This window comes from Triturus cristatus, chromosome 2_1 (genome assembly GCF_964204655.1).
Source record: "Triturus cristatus chromosome 2_1, aTriCri1.1, whole genome shotgun sequence".
Classification (NCBI taxonomy): domain Eukaryota; kingdom Metazoa; phylum Chordata; class Amphibia; order Caudata; family Salamandridae; genus Triturus; species Triturus cristatus.
The window spans coordinates 959,798,601-959,823,570 of NC_140581.1; positions in this window are offsets into that span (position 1 = coordinate 959,798,601).

Sequence of the window (24,970 nt, forward strand, 5' to 3'; positions counted from 1 at the left end):
CTATTACCATGACAAGCTATGTTATCTCACTCTTGTCTTCCTCCACTTGATACAATGTAGCAGTTAATAGTATAAAACCTATTTTTGTTGGTTCCTCTGATGTTTTGTCTTTTCCAATTATGCATGCCACTGAGTCCTATGAATTTCCCGACCCAGTTCCTAGGGTGTATTTTTCTGATGAATGTACATTTCTTTTATTTTAATGTATTATTACCTCATGTTCTGATAGGTAAAGTACTCTGCCATCCCAGTAAGGGTTCTGCAGCAACCACAGCACCAAAACCGCCCTCATCGCCGCCACCGACGACATCAGGACTCTGCTGAACAATGGCGAGACCGCAGCACTCCTTCTCCTAGACCTCTCCGCTGCCTTCGACACCTTATGCCACCGCACACTACGCGCACGCCTCCACGCCGCAGGGATCCGAGACAAGGTTTTGGAATGGACCACCTCCTTCCTCTCCAGCAGAACCCAGAGCGCCCGCCTCCCCCCATTCCGGTCCAAAGCCTCAGAGAACATCTGCGGCATACCCCAGGGATCCTCCCTCAGCCTGACTCTGTTCAACATTTACATGGCCCCGCTCGCACATGTCGCCCGACAGCACAACCTCAACATAATCACCTACGCCAACGCTGCTCAACTGATCCTCTCCCTCACCAAGGACCCCCTCACCGCCAAAGCCAACCTCCACAAAGGAATGAAGGTCGTTGCCGACTGGATGAAGACCAGCCGTCTGAAGCTGAACTCGGACAAGACGGTGGTCCTCATCCTCGGCTCCAACCCTTCAGCCTGGGACGACTCCTGGTGGCCGACGGCACTGTGAGCCGCCCCAACACCCACCGACCATGCACGCAACCTGGGAATCATCCTCGACTCAACTCTCTCAACCAAGCAGGTCAACGCTGTCTCATCCTCCTGCTTCAAAACCCTCCGCATGCTCCGCAAGATCTACAGATGGATCCTGACAGATACAAGAAAGACAGTCACCCAGGCCCTCGTCTGCAGCAGACTAGACTACGGAAACGCCCACTACGCGGGAGCCCCTACCAAGCTCATCAAACAACTAGAAAGCATCCAAAACACCTTGGCACGACTGATCCTCGATGTACCACGCCACGGCCACATCACCCCCACCTGAGGGACCTGCACTGGCTCCCCGTCAGCAAGAGGATATTCTTCAAGCTCCTCATCCACGTACACAAGACACTCCATAAGACAGGCCCAGCCTACCTCAACAGACGGCTCTCCTTCTACATCCCCAATCGCCAGCTATGCTCTGCCAACCTCTCACTCGCCACCGTCCCGTGCATCTGAAGAACAACCACTGGCGGGAGATCCTTCTCCCACCTCGCCTCCAAGACATGGAACACCCTCCCACTGAGCCTACGACAGACCCAAGATCTGCTGACCTTCAGGAGGATGCTCAAGACCTGGCTGTTCGATCAGTAGCGCCCCCCCCCCCCCCAGAGCCTTGAGACCCTCGCAGGTATGTAGTGCACTTTACAAATGACTGATTGATTGATTGATTGATTGATCTAGGTCTGGTTTATGCTCTGTACATATGCATAGTAAACAATAAATAGCTGAGTAAGTCCATATGATGGAACTGATAGCCCTGGAACTTCAGTGTGTCCAAATAGCATACATTTTAGGGTGCCTTCATTTGTGCCTCATAAGGTAGCTTTGATTTATAATGAACCATTAATAAAACGGACCTTACATTGGTCTGCATACACAATTGGTGGCACCATCTTTGAAAGAATGTCAGCCGGCACTGGGTGTGTAAGTCAACAACACTGGATCCTCCCAGTACCAACCATGATTTGGATACAGTGATACGAAATAGCTTCTTTAGTAGAAATACAAAAAGTGTTTGATTGAGTTCAGTTATAGGGGTCTGGGGTCCCAATACAATTATCAATCACAAAACAAAAAAAATACCCAGACAACCATAAATCAAGCCTTGTTAGTTCATATACCTCATACTTACTCTGGGTATATGCATTGTATCTCCTTTGTACCCACATCACATACTGATTATGTAAAAGTTTGAACGGAATTGCTCCATTCCTTCTGGAAGATGAGATTGAAGAAGTTATTTTATACTGAAGCTACTCCCCAAATATACAGCCCATTGGGTTTAAAACCTACCTCAAAGGACCCACTCGCCAGCCTAGAGCATGCCCATTAAATTACAAACCTTTGAAAGGACAGTACTGAGATCTGAATAAGTTAAAGCAGAAAAGTCTATTTGTGAAAAAAAAATCTTCCCAAAGAAGATCATCATGCACTCCAATAGCTATAGGACTTTAAGGATATCATGGTAAAGCCGGCGGATAAGGGTGGCACAATTGTCATTATGGATAGAACAAAATATGAATAAGAGTTCATGTAAAAACAATGGAACGAGGGACATAATATTGAAATCCCTTGGGAGCCCCAATACAAAATAAAATCTCAAAATTGTTAGAGAATGGTAAAAATGGAGGGTGGTTGACAAACCAAGAGGAATTTCCTTACAACAAAAATTCCAGAACTTCGGTAACATATGCACTGCCTAAGAATCACAAAAATCCAGAAACTCCACCAGGACCGCCCAATAGAGTCAGGTGTGAATTCTATTCTTGAACCTGTGGCCAAATATGTTGATTTATTTTTAAAACGTTTAATTTAATGCATTCGAGTACAAACTAGTCACACTCAACATTGTAAGTTTATACACCAACATACCTCAAGAAGTCGCGATGTAAGTCATGGTAAAAAAAATTGGAAATGAGAAAAAGACCACATGCAGTTCCAAAAAAATGCATCTTAAAAATGGCTGAGACATGTTTCAATAACACTTTTTTTTCAGTTCAATCAACAGTTTTATTTGCAAGTCAAGGGGACTGCAATGGCAATCATGTTCATGGAGTTATACAAGTACAAAGGGATTTACAAAGAGAATCCCTTCAAACATCGAAAGACCTTATGGAAACAATATCTCAATGATATCTTTATGAAATGTATAGGCCCTAATGCAGAACTAGCATGTTTCCTGCACTGCCTGAACTCTAGGAGTACAACAGATATGCATTTCATGGATCTGACACTTAAACATGAAGAAAGAAGAATATATACTACCCTCTATACAAAAGAAACTAATTGGAATTTCTTGGCAATTTGTCCTGTATCACTATTTCCAGGATATCACAGTCCACCACATTTTGTCCTTAAGCGCAATACAAATATTAAAGACAACTAGGTTCATTCCAACACTACAAGGAAGTCACAAATGAAAGACTTAAGAATACTTTTGCATCTCCCTCTGGTGCAAGGGCACCACAGATGTGGTAACTGCCCCACATGGGCTATTACCCTTGAAGGTATTGGCTTCAGATGCAGCAATGAAATAATAAGACATACCGAATTTACAAATTGTAAAACAAAGAATGTGACATAAAGAAAATTTGCCAATGCAACAAAGCATACATTTGAAAAACCAATCAGTAGATCCGGAAAGTGATTACACAACATAAATTGAGTATTCGGTGTGGAACATTTTAGGCACCTATGGTACATAATTTTGTTGAAATTAATCATACAGAATTTGACATAAAACGTGTAAGAGTTCAGAACATGGAAAACACATTCTTAAGGCCCTACATCACACCCCGCCTGCCACCCATTTCCCCCCGCCATATTAGTATGGCGGGGGGGACCCCGGCGGATGGAAAGACCATCTGCCGGTTTTCTGCCGGTGGACCAGTCAACTGGACGATAAAAGGGGCTGGATATGGTGGCGGTGTCTGCTAGACACCGCCATCCATATTAGCATGAGCAGCAGTGCAGGGCTTTCCATGGCGGAGACCTCGCCATGGAAAGTCAGGCAGAGTTTGCTTTCGGGGCCCTTTGTGGCCCCCCTGGGTATTGGGGGTGGGGGGTGCGCATGGGGGTACCCCCATACATTGTCATGGACAAGGTGGAAGGCAAATGAGTACTGCCCGCCACAATGCTGGGAATTGAGGATGCCACCCCCACGGTGGCATCCTAATTGCCGGTGTGGGACCGCCGCACCACTGGCGGCCGGTCCCAGCACCACTAGGGTGGTGGGCGGACTAAAGTCTGCCCGCCATCCTAATCGGCTCCTAAGTGTGTTGACCAGAAAAAAGGGTCTGAAATAAATGTTGAAAATTTGCAATATATTTTGATAAGAGCAATTCCCTTTATTTGCTCATATTTATTCAGAAGGAGATAACACTTGCGGGGGTGTCCATGATGGCAATTATAGTTTTTTTATAGGATGATTAAATATACTGCTGCATTTCCAGTCAAAGTACCTAAAGACTTAATCCAACAAAGCTATGAAGTACTGAGAAGCCTGTCCTTTGATTTGATAGGTGCAAGGCCTTGAATAGCATCCCGAGATGTCACTCATACACCCAATGATGGTCCTTTATGATGAAGGAAAATGAGGTATGCTATAAGGTGTTTGCCAAAAGCCCTCTCATGTTAACATAGAAGCATAAGGTTAATTTATTTTTTGCTCCCCTGTTTTCTAAACATTGTCCCATATCAAATTTCCCATCCCTGAGAAAGACCTTCATATAAATATGGCCTTCTAGGAATTTCAAAACATGTTGGCATCAACAAGTGGTCAAGAGGGTGAAAAAATCTAAAAACAAGATAAGGCTACCAATTAGGCAACCCTCCCCCATGGGCCGCTGCAATTCTTAAAATTAATGTTATAGGAGATTTAATGAATTTATATAAAGGACTTTCATCTGTTGGACATTTATTTATGTTTTTCTAATTATTGTTCATATGATGCTCGTATTGGATGCTTTTGAATGAAAATGTCTTTTGATATTGTGATTTGAATTTGAATTCTTATATTTGAAGTATTTTGCATTGTTTGCGGAAAATGTTTTTGTGTGGTTCATTTGTACAATATATCATTTAAAAAATGTTACAATAACAGGATATCACAGACTTTATATGATTCCTCATTGTTTCATTGACCACTCAAAAATAGAGAACAGAAATTTGCAATGGGTAGAATGGGGTGTGAAAGCATTTGCAAGTTATTTAAGTAATTAGTTACATATACCCAGAATAGGTATGAGGTATTTGACCTAACTAGGATTGCTGTATGGTTGTCTGAGGTATTTTGTGATGCTACATATAACTAAATAGCTTCTTGATATCATGACTTAAATCTTGATATCTTAATCATTGGCCATGAACCTTCAAATACTACATGGGCAACAAATATCTGTAAAAGGTACCAAGCACAAACTGTCAATATAACTAGGCATAGATAAGATCCAAGTTCTCCTTGTTGAGATGCATTTTCACTTTGTTCTTCTGATAGTCAGGGTTGGAACCTTACCTTGTTCAATCTTTTTGCCACCTACAGTCATCTCCTCACATCAATGTAGTGTCAAGCTTACTGACACCTCAAGGAATGACCACAGCCTCCCCCAAAGACTATGTCAGTGAATGAAGGTGACAGGCATGAATGCTTGATGCTGAATGTCAGTTGAAACTTTGGCTGAGAAGGTCACATGGGCAATAACTACAGCTGTTGCAACCACAGCTAATGCATGTTGCATTCTCTGTCCATTGGCTATCAGTAATCAACTGTGTGGCATTCAAGTCCTTTGGTATAGAACTTACAGTTTTATGCTAAAAGTCCTTTCCTCCTTAATGATGACAACTTTGCACAAGAATAATGCAGGCACTGGTCAAAACGATTTGGTGGATCTTCCCATGTTTGTTGAGTATCATATGCCTGTACGCGTTATCTTCTTTGAAAGCATTTTACAACTCATTGTAGCTTTGCTTTAGGTTTTCCTCTTATATCTGGAACTATGTAAGTTAATGTTGTGAAAGACTATTGAGACACCTACCACAGTATTCTGATCAAGAATACTACAAAATGCCAAAGGACAATGCAAATATGAAATACGTTTAAATAGAAGCATCAGCAACCCTGGAATGTATTCATAGTGTTCTAGGAAAATGCTAATGCAATGTACAATGGTCTGGCCATTTCCTTCTGTTCCACTTCACCTCACTCATGAAGTCATAGGAAGAAGCCCTTCAATAACAAAATAATAACTTCTTTTTGTCGAGAACCAAGTGGCCCATTACTACCGCCCGCCATCCTCGCGGTGCTGGGACCAGCCGCCAGATGTGCGGCAGTCCCCCACCGTTGATTAGGATGCGACCGCCACCCTGGCGGTCGCATTCCGCATATTTGACATTGCGGCGGATGCTGCTGTAAGCAGCACCCGCCTCAATGGCAAATTAACATGTTGTGCATTCCCATTGCACAACGTGGCAGGCAATGCGCGGTCCCTGCCAGCTTGTGCATGGGAATGCAGAGGGGTACCATGGGTACCCCCCAAGTGTACCCCCACCCCCACATCCCCATGAGGGCCTGCATCGGGCCCCCAAAGCACATCCCCGCCAGCCTTTCCATGGCAGCATCGCCAGTTACCGCACCCATCCTAAAATGCATTCTGTCAGCAGAAGTGTATGGTTACTTCATAGTGCTGTGGTGTTCTTTAAAGGGGTGGAAGTTCATTAGGAAGAGGCAAACCGAGCAACGTAGCTCATATATCGAGGATCACGTAACAAACAAATGTCCATAAAGTAATCGTTTCTTCTTCTTTATTCCAATCGTGTTTCAAATATTTCTTGTCTTTGTACATATGGTTCAAGCTTGTACCTTCAACAAAAGTCTTCAAACAAAGCCAAAGCCAACACGTGTTTCGTCCCTGAGGCTATCAGCCCAGGACTTCATCAGGGCTAAAAACAAAGGATAGGCTACATTTATTTACATGATTCAATATAATACACATGTGGTAATGACTTAAAACATATCTTATTCCTTCACCACATGTGTAGGCAAAATCCAAAAGACAAAATTCAAACGAAAAACGAAGAAAAAGGAAAAGGAACAAAAGAGGGAGATAACTGCACATGTGTGTCATACACCCCAAGTAAAAAGAGTCGACAACGAAATTAGTCGTTGGAGAAGTAATCTTGAATAGCAAAAAGGCATATCACCAATCACCCGAATTAAGTGCAGGTAAGTAAAAAGAGAATAGGTAAACTTCAGTACCATGAATACTCATGGGGAATGCCATACTAATCCCTAGAGTTAACGGTTCAAGGAGAAAGTCGGCAAGGTTGCTGGCTAAGGATAACCAGCATTAATCGTGAACAGTAATCATGCATCAGTACTAGGAGCGTAATGTGTACTCGTGTACTACACTTACCCACTCAAACAAACCAATATCAGAAAGTAGAGTAAAAGGACAGTCTTCTATCTCTGTTAGGTCAGAAGATACAAAGACTCACGTAAGTACATCCTGACAGTAAGCAATATTTAGTAAAATTACAAACGAACACCCGAAATCTACGTAATCAAATACCATTGTAATATGAGCTGAAACTTATTGCACGTGCAAATCTAAGTTGTTTAATCAATTCAAACTAAACGTTAAAGAACCGCATGTACCTTGATAGAAAAGTAGATCGGTAGCTTCGAGATGTCGTCTTTAGATTCCAAAGTTAAAGGCTTCTCATATTACGGCAAATTCATAGCCTTATTGTCCTAACGGGTGTCATAAAAAGGAAAAGATCTCAAATTGAACATAAAGACTGCACCTGGTAATGTGCATAGGTTGTTACACTTTTGTATCGAAACATACTGTCTAGGAGATGAGAGAAACTCATAGCAGGGTAAGCGGAATAAAAATGTACATCTCTGTGTAAATTGCATTCATAATAACGAAAAAAAAAAAAAAAACGCCAAAGAGAGATATCGCAGCTATTAGGATAATATCAACAGTCTAGGCTCAAATATCATGAAGGCCGTTACTAAAGGTTAAGTAAAATTCAAAGGTTAAAAGAAACCGAAAGATAAACAGACCCAATAGTCACGAGTAACGGCTGGTACTACTAGTACATCTAACGGGACGGGAGTCCTATTTACCTTGCACTGACTAGCAGAAATCCGCAATCTGGATCCCTCGTTCGTAAACCGGCATCTAGCCCGCGCGCCATATTGTGACGGGCTTAAATAGTATCACTAGGGGTGTAGAAATAGACAATGGAAAAAGGGTGAAATACCGGTATAGTAGCACCTTAACGAAAATGGACGCCATATTGCAATGGCTTAATATAAATACACAAGGAGTATTTAGTTGTGTATCAGTAGCAAAATCAACGAAAGAGCTTACTGTAGAACAATCTAAATTGACGCAACCTAGCACTTAAATTATTAGTGCCATCTTATAGTCATATTGAAAGTTAATAAAGTAAAGTGATAAACATGCATATGAGTTCAATGTTTAAATTTTAAAAAAACAGAATAATAAAGGAAATAGCTAGTTGAGGAAAGAACACAGAGAGAAGGAAAGGGGAAACACAGTGGGGTACAGTATTGTTCATACTGTTTAAAGCATTATAAGGGTCACCATAAGTCCCTACTGTTACAATATTCTAATGAAGTTGTACATGTTCAAATGTTTGGTAGTAAGATATAATATATAACACATTACAGTTGGTAACCGGGTTAACATCATATTCATTACAGGGAGAAGAGACTAAATTCACAACAAGATCATAAGCCCAGAAAATATTGCAGTTCATTATCAATATTAATTCCCTTGTCCACCGCTTGCAATTTCAGGATCCAACGTGCCTCCATCTGGCGCAATCTTAATTCTCGATTGCCACCCCTTGCATCTGCTGGCACTGTCTCGATAGCATGAAATTTAAACGACAAATGTTTCTTTTGTTCCGGGCACTCCAAAGCATGATGTACAATTGGATATCTATCATCCATATTTTTTAGAGCTCTGAAATGTTCTGAAATTCGTACCTTTAGATTCCTGATAGTGCTTCCCACATATATCATAGTGCATTTGCATATTATTACTTATATCACAAATTTGGTGTTACAGTTAATATATTGATTGATAGAAAATTTCTTGGAGCCATTATATTGAAACTCTCTAATGCCCGTCAGGGCATATTTGCACATACTGCAATCTCCACATTTGTGGAAGCCCAGATTTTTCTTATGCAGCCAAGTCAGGTTATCCTTATTACTCTTGGGGTAACTTGGGCTAACCATATTACGAATAGTGATTCCCTTACGGTATGTTATGCTGGGATACTTGGTTAGATGTTTATTCAAATCAGTATCTGTTGTAAGGAGTTTCCAATGAGATCTGAGAATATTATATATTTTATGTGACCCGGGGTGATAATTAGTAATCATTCTCACTGGCTCTCGCGTTCTCAAGGTCTTGGAGGGATGTGATATCAGTGTGTCGTTTCTTCTAAGGGCACAAGCCCTTCTTTTAGCTTGTGTAATAACCTGAGCATCATAGCCACGATCAATAAACCTCTTTTCCATATCAAGGGCACATCTATTAAAATCAGAGTCATTGCTACAGTTCCTGCATGCTCTAGGAAATTCCCCAAATGGGACAGAATTCATCTGAGTTTTGGGGTGGGCACTCGCCGCATGTAATATAGAGTTGTAGGCTGTTTCTTTTCTGTACATTCTGCTATTAATCTTATTGTTTTCTATAAACAATTCAACGTCCAAAAAAACAATTTTTTCAACATTATGTGTCATAGTAAACTTCATATTGAACAGGTTGTTATTAAGGTGTTCAAAAAAGTTGTGTAGTTCTTCCATGTCACCTGTCCAAATTAAAAGACAGTCGTCAATATACCGCCCAAAAAACATAATGTGATTATGCCAGGCCGCCCCAGGTGGGCCCCAGATATGCGCCGCCTCAAACCATCCCATAAAGAGACAGGCGAAAGATGGCACAAATCTGGACCCCATCGCAGTACCGCATATCTGTTGGTACCATTTACCTTCGTATAGAAACACATTATGTTCAAGAATCATTCGCGACATGGTTATAATCATTTCTGAGTGTTCCAGAAATTATGAGTTTGAAAACTATAAATTGGTTCCATGTTAAAATACAGTTTAATTGCTCCTGTACTTTTGAGTAATTTAAACATGCAGTTTACTCCTACACTTTTAAGAAGCTTTACTACTTTTTGCTATTCACAAAATCTGACTGTAAAGTTACTCAAACATTTAAGAGTAAATTACACATGTAAATTCCTCAAAAGAGAAAGTTACCTTAATGAATAGCCCCTGCAGATTGTGTATAGCCTACAGACCCTTCAATTTGGTGGAGACTAGTAACTTACACTTGTGGAGTAAATTTACCCTCTGATTTTGTGAATAACCAAACAATGGCAACCGTACTCAAAAGTGTAAATTACTCAGAAGTGTATGCTACCTTTGTTAATCAGGCTGCCAATGTAGATTTATGTGCTTTATTACCTCTGTCGCCTCCTCGCAGGAGCACTTTTGAGCACTGTGTCGCCATCTGCTTTGTGCACTTTTGCTTACATTTCATGTGGATTGAATAATATGTATATCGTTCTCATGACAACAGTCACTCAAGGTGTCGTTTTTACAATACCATACAGGGAATGATTTGGATTTTCATTAAAGCATACATAAAGTGTTCATAGAAAACATTCGCTCTGGGTAATGATGATCGCAATTTGTAGCACAGACTCCAACATAACCTTGTCAGGTGAAAGAAAACAGATAACATATGAACAAATACTTTGAAAGCAAAAGTAACACTCTCCATGCACTTTAATCAAAAACAGATAGAACACCTCTTTATTTTTATCTGCCATGGCTTTCATAAAATCTGAATGGTGTGTTTCTAATGGCATTCATTCTGCTGAAATATGTAATGTGCTCATATTTGTTTCTGACAAATGATCCTTGTGAAAAGAAAGACAGTTTTTCTCCTGAAAAATAGGCATGTTTGGTAATCCCTCCATAAAACACTAAGGGCCTCATTTATGAGATTTTGGCATAGGGCAGTGTAGAATGCAGCACACATAGAAAAAGGAAAAAACTAGTAGAATTGAAAAGTTTTCTCCTCGTTGCGCCTCCCTAATGATTAGATTCTGCGCATTCCCAGGTTTACAATTTCTTGTAAATCTGGGAATGTGGAAGATTCCATGGGTGTTGCGTGGTAACACCCAAAGCAACACCCATGGAACGCCCCTTTCAAGCAGTATTCTGCGTGAAAGAAGCACATATTTACAAGGACATGAAAAGTCACGCAAATCGGCTTTACGTGGCATTGTAAATATGCCGGGGCACACTGCACCAGTGGAAGATCAAAAAGCACATTCCGGTGCTGAAGGGGCCTCATAAATGAGGCCCGAAGGGCCTCATTCATGAGATTTTGCCCAGGGGGCAGCGCCGCAGGAAAAGGACAGGATTGTGCCGTCTCTATCAGCTACAGTGCATTCTTGTCCTTTTCCCCTGCGCTGGTGCACAATGGGCTGCTGTGCGCCAACACAGGCACCTGTGCACCATTGTGCAAGGATGCCTGCGCTGCCGGGATGATTATTTTTGTGCAGGAAGGGAAACCATCCTGCACAAAAACAATCACAAAAAGATTTGTCCTCTTTCTATGTGTGCTGCAGAAAACTACGTTAAAGGGAACAATATGGTATAGAGACAGATTATCGAGTTGTAAATGTTGACTTGCACAAATATCGAGTTGAAATTATCGAGACACAGAAGTATTGTTAGCAAGAATATCGTGGTCAAGTATATCGAGTTTAAGGTAAGAAATATAGTTTTTAGAAATATCGAAGTCATAAATATCGTTTGCAAAAATATAGTTGTTAAAAATATCATTTTTTTAGTTAGTGTTATGTTTTTTAGTATGTATTTTAAATGTGTGTACTCTATTTTTTGTCTTAGTATTGCTTTAGTTTTGTAATATATGTGTTACATTTTTTTTAAGTTTAAAGAAGATTTTATTGAAAGAATATGGGTGTCAACATACAATATATAAAATTAATCAAAAGTCATTACAACACATGTTTACTCCAACAGGAATACATACATTGGATTTATAAGTGAGAACAAAAGAATTAAATGATAAAGAGTACTATAATGAGTACTTAGTTAGAAAACTGAGGAACGTCTGGGGAGTTCATGGAGGTTTAAGTACTTCTTGTTGAGAAGACCGTAACGAAGAGGATGGTTCTGCTGGAGTGAATTCTACTGTGGGTCACTGACAATGATATTCTGTCACACTATCAAGCTGGGTTCAGGCCATTTACGGGCACAATCGACCAGGTCTTTAGGCTCCTACTGTTATATTGGAAAACTGTACTGATTGGTAGGGGCAATCTCCATCTAGCCTTTATCGATCTGAAGTCGGCCTTCGACCTGGTCCCTCGTGATCGCCTATGGTCTGTCCTCCTTGACTTGGGTCTTCCGCCTTATATCCTCGACCTCCTGGTACGTCTCCACGAGGGGAATTTTGCCAGGGTGAGATGGGGTATCCAGGCTCAGAGAACTGATAAGATCCCAGTCAACAGAGGAGTCCGCCGCGCCCACTCTTTTTTCCCTTTTTGTGAATGGAGTGGTGAAATTTCTGCTAGAAGTCCCGGCGGACGCTCCTGTTTTGGCGGGGGAAAAAGTCCCCACTCTTTTATTCGCGGACGATACCCTGCTGATTTCCAAGACACCAGCAGGGTTACAGAAGCTTTTAGACAGATTTCACTTGTTTTGCTCAATGAGAGGACTGGTCATTAACACATCAAAAACCAAGCTCCTCTCTTTTAAATCTCGCAAATCACCTAGTGTATCCATCATGTCTGATGGAGTCCCCCTAGAATATGTCAAATTATTTGACTAACTAGGTATTAGGATCTCCGACACTCTGAGCTGGAAGCCCCACATTCACAAAATGCTGCTTAATCATAAACGAGCCACGGGGGTAATTGCCAAAGAACATCGCTCCTCGAGGAGCAAGCCAATCACTCCCACACTAATGATTTACCAGGCCAAAGCAGTAGGTTCGGCCATATATGGAGCCGAACTCTGGGGCTTCGAAAACACAGAAGAACTTACTCTGTCCGAGAATAAATTTTTAAGAGAATTAGTTTCAATGCCAAGGGGTACTCCTTTGAAACCTTTCTTTAGTGACTTGGGTAGGCGTTCGTTTAAAGATATTGTTAGGCTACGCCCCCTGTTATTTTGGGCCTATGGCGCACCCCGGAGCTAGCCAAATATACTGAGGGCTTGAGAGAAATTATGAATACAGCTGGTTCCCAAAAAATAAGCTGGCTTCGTAATATTAAAAAATCTCTTATCCAGCTCGGTTTAAATGATCTTTGGGAGCACGGAGCCCCTGTTAGCAAGGCGGATCTCAAAAAAGCATATTGGGCCTGGATTGATAACCAGGATCTTGGTAGCTCAAGTCATGGAAGACTAACTGAAGCTTTCTACACCTTCAAGCAGACAGTTAACTTTGAGCCTTTCCTTGAGTTTATACAAAAACCTAGGGACAGATCACTGTACTTTCAATTCAGACTTGAGATCCTCCCTACTCGTGAATTTACCAGTAAATGGAAGCCTCCCTACCAGACCCTTGCCACTTGCCCGACATGTTCTGAAAAAGTAGAAAGTACAGCCCACATTATGTTTGAATGCCCAGCGTACAGTAACCCGAGAAAAAGATGGCTAGCCCCTGCCTGCCGTCTCCTGGGCATTTCGAACTATCGTGTCGCCCTACGTATTCTTCGCTCTGACACAAGTTTGGTGCAGGTCTGTGCTGTGGCCAAATTTCTGGGCTGGTCCTGGATCATCAGAAGCATACTTAATAGTTGCACCAGATGACACAATGAACTGTTTTTCTTATATACGTCTTTTTTAACTGTATCTTTTAACTTTATTTTAATCGTATTTTTAGGATGTCTCTTTTTAAATCAGCCACTAAGCTATTATCATGATCTGCTGTAAAATCTGTTCCCTAACGAACTTCTACTTTTACTATGACTTTTTGTGAATGCTTTTATGATAATTCTTATCGAAATAAAGCTTTTTGACTGACTAAGAGGATTGTTTAGCACATGCATCAAAATACATTGTAACAGGTAACCATAACTGAGTATTTTTCGTAGCCATATGTATAGGATAAACAAAGGAGGTATCTAACCTATGATTATGGCAAATAGCATACCACCAAGCCTTATAAGAAATTTTTGTGAAGACTTTCCAATTCCTGGTAATTCGCTGAAAAGCAACCGCTATTAACAAATCAATAATGTTAACATTGGGGTGCCTATTCCGATCCGGGTAAAAAAATTTGCGTACGACTCGTGTCCGTATATTTTCATGTACGAATCGTACAAGTACCGTACAAACTGCGAAGTACGATTCGTACGTGAAAAATACATACGAATTGCGTCGGGAAAATGGTCCGAGAGGGAGCCTTACATTTTTCGTCCGAATAGCGTCGGGAAAAGTGTCCGATAGGGAGCCGGACATTTTTACGTGCAAATCGTAAAACAGAAGTCCGAGCACGCAAGTACGATCCGTACCGCCCGTCCGAATACACAACCGCATGTAAAAGGCCCCGTACGGAGCAAACGCTGTAGCACACATGTACACAGGTAAACTTGTGCCTGGATACGAGTCGTACAGCCCCCCCTCACCCCGCACATGTCAGCACCGTACCCACGTATGTCAGCACTGTACCCCCTCCTCCGCACTGTACCCCAACACCGTAGCACAGCCCCGCACCTGTACGCACCGCACCCAAGGCCCGTCTCCCAGCCCCGCAACTGTACGCCCCATACCCCAGGACCGTACCCCAGCCCCCCCATATGTACACGCCGTACCCCCACCCCCGTATGTATGCACCGTACCCCCACCCATGTATGCACGCGCCGTACCCCCAGCCCCCCGTATGTACGCGCCGTACCCCCAGCCCCCAGTATGTACGCGCCGTACCCCCATCCCCGTATGTACGCACCATACCCCCAGCCCCCGTATATACACGCCGTACTCCCAGCCCCCGTACGTAGGCGCCGTACCCCCACCCCCGTATGTACGTGCCGTACCTCCAGCGCATAGCGCTGGGGGTATGGTGCGTACATACGGGGGTGGGGGTACGGCGCGTACATACGGGGGTGGGGGTACGGTGCATACAAACGGGGGTGGTGGGGGTACGGCGCGTACATACGGGGGTGGGGGTAAGGCGCGTACATACGGGGGTGGGGGTATGGCGCGTCCATACAGGGGTGGGGGTATGGCGCGTACATACGGGGTGGGGTACGGCGCGTACATACGGGGGTGGGGGTACGGCGCGTACATACGGGGTGGGGGTACGGCGCGTACATACGGGGGCTGAGGCTACGGCACGTACATACGGGGGTGTGGGTACGGCGCGTACCGGGCCCTCTTTTCCTCATGCATCGCGGCGTACTTAGCTTTTCCTGCAATTTTTGGCTCCCGTAAAAATATAGCAGTGCGGAGTGCTGTGGGTACGAATCGTACTTGTCAGGTACCTTGTACTGAAGGTCTGGTTTCCACGGGAGCAGATGCCTGATCTCCACTCCCCCACTCCACTACCGCGAGCGCAAGGCTCACGAGCAGCAATGAGGGGGAAAGGGGAATTGGACAGACAAAGAGAGACTGCACTGCGTCTTCTTCCTGGACTGGTCTCGGAGCACCTTCCGCAAGACTCCTGTAATGAGAGTTACTCAGCAACTGCTTTTCAAAGACCTAACTCTAATGTACATATTAGACATAGTTCCACACGATTACCTGTCCTGACACAGTGGGTCACTGCTCTCTGTACTCATTCTGCAGGGTGCCTTTCTTAGTGGAAGAGGGGCTGTACTGTTGGCGTACTGCTACTCCTACAATGAAAAATACATGTAATACCTATTTGCCTAAGTCCCCACCCTAGCCCTATAGGACTGCCATTACCTGTCTACCACCTTAGGAGATATACCATCTATTCCTAAAATGTGAAAATGTCCTTATAAATGTTCAGATTCAATTCTTCTTTCTTTCCAGAACTCCGCAGCTGGATGCTGATTGGAAAGTTCTTTTATATATATATATATATATAATTGTATCCGATTTGAAACAAGCTGTGAAGTCTCTTTCTAACTCACTCCTCTTTACTGTTTCTTCTTTTCCACAGATAAGCTGAATTCTGCTGCAAAACTGCTGCTGACAGGCCACTCCATATACTGGACTCCACTGCTTATTGACTGACTGTCTTGTCTTTTCCAACCCTAACAAGTCACTGGATACTTTCATTGAATTGAAGGCGATTCGAAAATAATAATTTAAGGCAACACTTACTTCATGGAATGTCAAATGCAACTTGCCTCTATTACGACTCTTCTTCTGTGAAGCGGAGTACTCGTCGAATGTGTGAAGGCTGCCTATCTTCTTAACTCAGGACAACTTCCCCGCTATGAACAGGGAGAGAAAATAGAACAGAAGTCTCTCTTGGGCAGCTCTGGACCAACCACCCCGAATGACTGGGAGAGATAATACAAGAAATTTCCCACTGAAGGGACAACGAGACTGACACACAGGAGTGCGACAATATTAGGCTGACGAAGAAGCTAAACTCTGACTGGGAAATTCTGAAGAGAACGGAGCTCTACGAACACCGCCACTCGACAGGAATTGACGGTTGAAGTGCGCCGCGTTCTGAACGCGCGCGCGCATCATCAACTCAAAAACACTGCCTGAGTGAACTATTAGGGAAACTGAAGGACCAACCAGTGGCCATCTTGGAAGGGAAGGGAGAATTAGCCTAGACCATCAATGAACGAAGGATAGCGGAGAGCGATCTTACCGAAACGCTTCTACGCCTCCATCGCACAAGCCTAATCTGACTACTGGGTTGTAGCCTCAACCGGGGGACTCTAACCCTATCAGTACCAGTCCTGACAGTACCCCCCACCAAAACCTCCCTCCTCTCCTCCTTGGGCTTAGTGGGGTGAGTTCGATGAAACTCTCGGAGCAAACGTGAAGCATGGATATTGGATCGTGGCTCCCAAGAACGCTCTTCTGGTCCATAACCCTTCCAGTCAACTAGATAGAATATCTTCCCTCTTTTTTAGTCTAGAGTCCAGAATTCTCTTCACCTCAAATTCCTCACTACCCTGCACCCAAACAGATGAAGGAGACTTCCCGACTGGACTAAGCTGGAGCAGGGAAACATGGAAAACTGGATGCATTTTTAACCTTGGAGGCAGACAACCTTAACACTGACTGGATTCACCATTCGGTCTACCCGAAAAGGGCCCACAAACCTCGGCTGAAACTTGCAGTTCCCCCTCAGGCGTAAGTTTCGAGTGGAAACCCAGACCTGATCTCCCTTCTCATAAACTGGATTTGGCCGCCTCTTCTTGTCTGCCTGCTTCTTATAAGCAACCTTAGCCTTAGACAAATTTCTGGAAGCTAATCGATAGGCCTTGTGTAGTTCTTGTACCACCATCTCCACTGCTGGAACATTACTGATCTCTTTTTCTATCAGTGTATTTGGATGTCTGCCAGAATTCAAATAAAAAGGGGAGTAACCTGTGGAAGCATGTTCGGCATTATTGTAAGCAAACTCGGCTGCCCAAATCAGGTCTGGCCACTCTCCTTCCTGATCCATCAAGAACAGGCGCAAGTATTGCTCCAATTCCTGATTTACTCTTTCCGTCTGTCCATCCGTCTCTGGATGGAAGCTGGTGGACAGACGGGAGTCAACCCCCAACCTTTTCAAGAAGGATCTCCAAAAACGAGAAACAAACTGGGGGCCCCTGTCAGAAATGACTGTCTTGGGAATACCATGTGCCCTTACGATGTGTTGTGTGAACAGTTTGGACAGCTGTGTGGCGTTTGGAAGAGCTTTCAATGGGACGAAATGGCTCATTTTAGAGAAAAGGTCCACCACCACCCAAATGACCGAAAGACCTCCACTGGACGGGATATCCACGATAAAATCCATGGAAATGGTATGCCAGGGGTATGGGGCTAGAGGCAACGGCTGTAAAAGACCTTGTGGGGCCCTTCTTGGAGTCTTTCCCTTGATACACAACTCACAAGTGGCAACATACTGCTGCACCTGAGCTTCCATTGCTGGCCACCAAAACTCTCTTCAAATTAACTCCATTGTTTTCTTCACCCCCTTATGTCCTGCCAAGGGCTCATCATGGAAGTGTTCAATGATTTGTCTTCGCAGTTCCAGATTCGACACAAACAATTTGTCAAGATAATAGGGCCTTCCATCTTTGACTTGGAATTTTTCCCCCTTAGCAGTCCAATCCCTCACTTCTTCTTGAGACAAAGAATCTAGTAGTTTCTTTTCTATGTCAGAGTAGGTGAGTGTTCCGATTATTCGATCAACTGGAATGATAACTCCTTTTTCAACTGTCTTGATATCGTCGCTCACATTCAAACGAGATAAGGCGTCCGCCTTTCCATTAGCTGATCCTGGTTTGTAAGTTAAGACAAAATCATAATCTGCAAAAAATAGAGACCATCTCAATTGACGTGGGGTAAGGGTACGGGCGGATTTCAAAAACTGGAGATTCCGATGGTCCGTGAAAACGGTCACCACGTGCCTGGCCCCAATAAATAATGCCTCCATTCCAAGAACGCGTCCTTGACTGCCAACAGTTCCTTATCCGCGATGGGATAATTGATTTCTGCAGCCGTTAATTTCCGTGAACGAAAGGCCACAGGATGTAACTGGCCCATCTGCTTATGGCGCTGAGACAAAATTCCTCCAATGGCCAAATTGGAGGCATCTGCTTCCACAAAAAATGGTTCTCCAGGATCCGGATGGAGTTGCACCGGGGAAGATACAAAAATTCTCTTGAGTTCTTTAAAGGCTGCTTCTGTTTCCGCATTCCACTCAAACTTGGTCTTCTTATTTAGTAATCTAGTGAGAGGACAAACTCGCTCTGAGAAGTTGATTATGAAGCGCCTATAAAAATTGGCGAAACCGAGAAAACTCTGAACTTCTTTCACGGAACTCGGGGAGGGCCACTCCTTGATTGCTCTGACCTTTGATTCATCCATTGATACACCATTAGGAGACAAAACAAACCCCAAAAACTCAACTTGTGTGGAATGAAACACAAACTTCTCCAATTTAACAAAAAGTTGGTTCTCAAGCAACTTCATCAGGATGGAACTGACGTGCTGGATGTGTTCTTCTAAACTGGCCGAGAAAATGAGGATGTCGTCAATGTAAACAACTGCGCATCGATCCAAAAATTCACGCAAAACATCATTTACAAAGTGCTGGAAGGCTGCGGGAGCGTTGCATAAACCAAAAGGCATGACTTGATATTCGAACAACCCAAAACGAGTGCGAAAGGCCGTCTTCCATTCTTCTCCTTCAGCCATGCGCACCAAATGGTAGGCCCCTCTCAGATCCATCTTGTATATACCTTCGCTCCCTTAACTTGATCCAAGAGCTCAGAAATCAAAGGCAGGGGATAACGATTCTTCTTGGTCACCAAATTGAGGGCGCGATAGTCTATGCAAGTTCTCAGCTGGCCATCCTTCTTTGGAATGAAGAAGAGTGAAGATGAAGCCGGAGACTGTGAAGGGCGGATGAAACCATTGGCCAAATATCTACTCAGATATTCCTTGAGATGGACATTTTCTGCTTCCGACAGCGCGTAAATTCGGCTACAGGGCAAAGAGGCTCCCGGCTCCAGCTCAATTCGGCAATCGTACTCACGATGGGGGGGTAAACGTTCCGCTTCTCTTTCATCAAACACTGGGGCGAGATCTTCATACTCTTGTGGAATTTCTTGAGTATCTACGGCACAAATGGTCCTTGGAATGCTTGCTAACAGTTGGGATTGTGAAACTACTGGTGGTTCAGGATTTGAGTGAAAACAATGTCGCAAACAATAGTCCGAGTTCATGCGAATAGATCGTCGGGCCCAATCTATCTGAGGATTATGCTCCGTGAGCCAAGGCAGACCCAAGATAAATTGAAATTGCGGAGCATCGATCAAACTGAATTGCAAGGAGCTAAAATGTAGACCAGGTCCACACAACAAGATCTCCTCAGAATCATAGACTATAGGTCCGGAAGACAAACTCGTTCCATCAACTGCACGTACCGGCTCCGGTCGTTCCTTCCTCATGAAGGTGATTCCAAGAGCCCTTGCAAAACCAATGTCACAAAAATTTCCTGTGGCCCCCGAATCGATCATGACGGAAATTCCTTCCTTGATCCGCCATCCAAATCTTATTTGAACAGATAAAATTAAATGTGGGGCCGCAGATTGCAAGGTATTAGCCACTAATTTCAGATCTGGAGTTGACTGTTCCTTCGCTTCCACCAGGGCAACCCCTTCTACTGGTGGAGCCGATCTTTTACCCAAGAATTGTTCTTGGGCTTCTTTGGGCACTCCTTCACAAAGTGACCAGAGTTTCCACAGTACATACACAGCTTGCCCAAACCTCTCTTCTCTCTTTCTTCCTTTGACAATGGTCCTCTTACGGAACCAATCTGCATTGGCTCGTCTTCAGATGCAGTTTCCTTGGGCTTGGATCCCTCTGCTTTCATTCTGTCAAACCGGGGAGGAATATACCTAGTTTCTTTTCGCCTCTCGTTCTTCCTCTCACTTAGACGCTGATTAATCTGAAGAACAAGGTCAATTAATTTGGAAACCTCCGTGGGACATTTAGGAATCTGTGATAGACCATCCTTGAGCTCATCCTTTAGACCTCGATAAAAAATTGCGGCTCGTTTTGCTTCTGGCCAATTTGTCTCCACTATTAGTTTGTTAAATTGAGCCAAATATGCCACTAACTCACGATTTCCCTGCTTTAGATCTAATAACTCATTGTCCGTGGATTGAGAGATGGACCGTCTATCAAAAATCCGTAGAAATTCTCTTTTGAATCCTTCAAATTCATACAAGATGGGGTCATTGTTGTTCACCAAAGGCATGGACCAGGCGGCGGCATCTCCACTCAGGTACGACAGCATGAACGCCACCTTAGACTGGTCTTCCTTAAAAATGATGGGCTGACAGAGAAAGTGTAATGAACATTGCGTGAGGAAAATCAGGGCCTTGTTTGGGTCCCCACTATACCTTTCAGGAGCTTCCAATGGAATAGTTGGGGAGATTGCGTGGATAATCTGCATTGTTCGGCCGCTGATGGGGCAGGGACAAAAGAGGGGGGTTTATCTTCCTTGACAGTAGGACGGGACCCCCCAGAGAATTCTTCAAACTGTTGACGCAAATGACGGGCATCTAAGGCTGACTTCCTAACCTCCTCTCTCAAGGACTTATTCTCTTCCATGGTATCGCTTAACTGCTTTTGTATACTATCTAATACTGTGGCTAGAGCCTTCACGTCAATTCTCTCAGCCATCGTGCTCAGGTGGAATTCAGTTTTTTAAGGCACTTCAATCTGTCAGGTACCTTGTACTGAAGGTCTGGTTTCCACGGGAGCAGATGCCTGATCTCCACTCCCCCAATCCACTACCGCGAGCGCAAGGCTCACGAGCAGCAGGGAGGGGGAAAGGGGAATTGGACAGACAAAGAGAGACTGCACTGCGTCTTCTTCCTGGACTGGTCTCGGAGCACCTTCCGCAAGACTCCTGTAATGAGAGTTACTCAGCAACTGCTTTTCAAAGACCTAACTCTAATGTACATATTAGACATAGTTCCACACGATTACCTGTCCTGACACAGTGGGTAGCTGCTCTCTGTACTCATTCTGCAGGGTGCCTTTCTTAGTGGAAGAGGGGCTGTACTGTTGGCGTACTGCTACTCCTACAATGAGAAATACATGTAATACCTATTTGCCTAAGTCCCCACCCTAGCACTATATGACTGCCATTACCTGTCTACCACCTTAGGAGATATACCATCTATTCCTAAAATGTGAAAATGTCCTTATAAATGTTCAGATTCAATTCTTCTTTCTTTCCAGAACTCCGCAGATGGATGCTGATCGGAAAGTTCTTTTATATATATATATATATATATATATATATATATATATATAATTGTATCCGATTTGAAACAAGCTGTGAAGTCTCTTTCTAACTCACTCCTCTTTACTGTTTCTTCTTTTCCACAGATAAGCTGAATTCTGCTGCGAAACTGCTGCTGACAGGCAACTCCATATACTGGACTCCACTGCTTATTGACTGACTGTCTTGTCTTTTCCAACCCTAAAAAGTCACTGGAAACTTTCATTGAATTGAAGGCGATTCGAAAATAATAATTTAAGGCAACACTTACTTCATGGAATGTCAAACGCAACTTGCCTCTATTACGACTCTTTTTCTGTGAAGCGGAGTACTCATCGAATGTGTGAAGGCTGCCTATCTTCTTAACTAAGGACAACTTCCCCGCTATGAACAGGGAGAGAAAATAGAACGGAAGTCTCTCTTGGGCAGCTCTGGACCAACCACCCCGAATGACTGGGAGAGATAATACAAGAAATTTCCCACTGAAGGGACAATGAGACTGACGCACAGGAGTGCGACAATATTAGGCTGACGAAGAAGCTAAACTCTGACTGGGAAATTCTGAAGAGAACGGAGCTCTACGAACACCGCACTCGACAGGAATTGACGGTTGAAGTGCGCCGCGTTCTGAACGCGCGCGCGCAACATCAACTCAAAAACACTGCAACACTGCCTGAGTGAACTATTAGGGAAACTGAAGGACCAACCAGCGGCCATCTTGGAAGGGAAGGGAGAATTAGCCTAGACCATCAATGAACGAAGGATAGCGGAGAGCGATCTTACCGAAACGCTTCTACGCCTCCCTCGCACAAGCCTAATCTGACTACTGGGTTGTAGCCTCAACCGGGGGACTCTAACCCTATCAGTACCAGTCCTGACAGTACTTGCTGGTCCGTAAAACGCTGCCTGACTCCGTGCGGACGTCGCATACGCGCTGTCCAGGATCGGAATTGTATGTATTTTTTAGCCGCACGGTGTTTTTTACGATTCGTACGGAAAAGGTATTTCTGTACGAATCGTACTTGCTGGTTTGTACGGTGGAATTCCCGGGTACGAGTCATACGGAGAAAACGCTCCGTGCGACGATTTGTACCCGGGTTTTACAGGATCGGAATCGGCACCTGAATGTACAGTTGCTCCAAATAGGTGAGAGATTTCCTAGAAATACAGGAGTGTAGGAAAAAGAAGCATTGGTATCAAAAATGTAATTAATCTGAGACCATACACGTTTCCCAAAGTTATGTACAAATGAGCATGAAAATAACATATGGAACAAATCAGCATTTGGAGAAGAGCATGTCCAGCAGGCATCCGATACAGTGGGAAATCTTTTACTTAAGATATTCGGTGATAATAAAAACCTATTATATACATAAAACAACGTTTGCGTTAGAGTAGCTGCTCTTGAGGACTTTCGTATCTTGGTACAGATGTTATTCCACATAGATAATGGCCAAGATGCATTAAAGTCCTGCTCCCATGTAGTCTCAATTTTCGATTTTTGTCTGATATTATCAGTACATTGTGAAAATTGGTATATGGTGGATGCTTTGGGTGAGGTGTGCAACAGGGTGGACAGGCCTTTAGATGAATCAGGAGTATGAACATTAACAGACGAAATGGTGAATTGAGCGCTGGCATCTAACACAGCTTTCTTAAGAAGATTATATTTAGAGTGGAATGAAATAGGGAGATCAAATAATTGCCGGAGTGTGGGAAAGGATATAAATTCTGTTTATGAGAATAATTGATGGACCCAAATTAACCCTTTTTGCCTCCAAGTTTTCCAATAGAAGGGTTTATTACATATTAACAAAGTTTTATTATGCCATATAGTTGAACTTAGGAAGGAATCAAGAGTCTCATGAGCTAAAGGGTAAAGTAATCCAAGGAGTTTAGAGGTATGCTTAGTTATAGGAGTGGAAAGGGATTGGGGTTTACGAGAAAAGGAGAGATACTCCTGAAAAGAAAAAGGGGATAGAAAAGAGTTCTCAACTGAAGTCCATAAAGGGCACTCTTCTGTGGAAGTAAGCAGCCAATATGAAGCTTGACGTAGAAGAAAAGCTTTTTGATAAGCAGAAAAATTGGGAAAATTAACTCCCCCTTCATTTTTAGGATGGATTAGTTTGGAAATAGACATACAAGGTTTCTTATTACTCCATAAGAAAGAGGAAAATATGGAGTTAATGTTTTACATTTTTTTAGCAGAAATAGGGACCGGTATATTGGAAATGGTGTATAATACTATAGGGGATAGCATCATCTTTATAATGTCATGGCGCCCCCACCAGGACAAGTAAAGAGGGTGCCATTTAGTTGTACGCTCCGAGATTTTTTGAATACACTTGTTCATGCAAAACGTCACTGTACCAGGAATTGAAGGCGTAAAATGAAACCCTAAATACTTAGGTGCCGATTCCGATCCGTTAAAAAATATTTCCGTACGACTCGTATCCGTATTTTTTTCCGTACGAATCGTACAAGTCACGTCCGACCCGTGAAGTACGATTCGTACGGGAAAAAGTACATACGGATCGGCCCGCTCCATACGAATCGTAGCGGGAAAATTTGTACGAGACGTACCCGGACACTTTTCCATAAGATTCGTAAAAAGACAGTCCGAGCGTACAAGTACGATCCGGACCGGCTATCCGATTTACGAATCGTACGGAAAACGGCCCGTACACGGGGAATGACTCTACCCACTACGAAGCGAAATTTGTACGACTCGTAGCCTGGGAAAAGTTGTTCCCGGGGTACAAGTCGTACAGGCCCCCCCGTATGTACGCACCGTACCCCCACCACCCCCCGTATGTACGTACCGTACCCCCACCCCCGTATGTATGCACCGTACCCCCAGCGTGTACGTGCTGGGGGTACGGTGCGTACATATGGGGTGCTGGGGATACGGTGCGTACATACGGGGGTGGGGGTACGGTGCATACATACGGGGGTGGTGGGGGTATGGTGCGTACATACGGGGGTGGTGGGGGTATGGTGCATACATACGGGGGTGGTGGGGGTACGGTGCATACATACGGGGTGGTGGGGGTACGGTGCGTACATACGG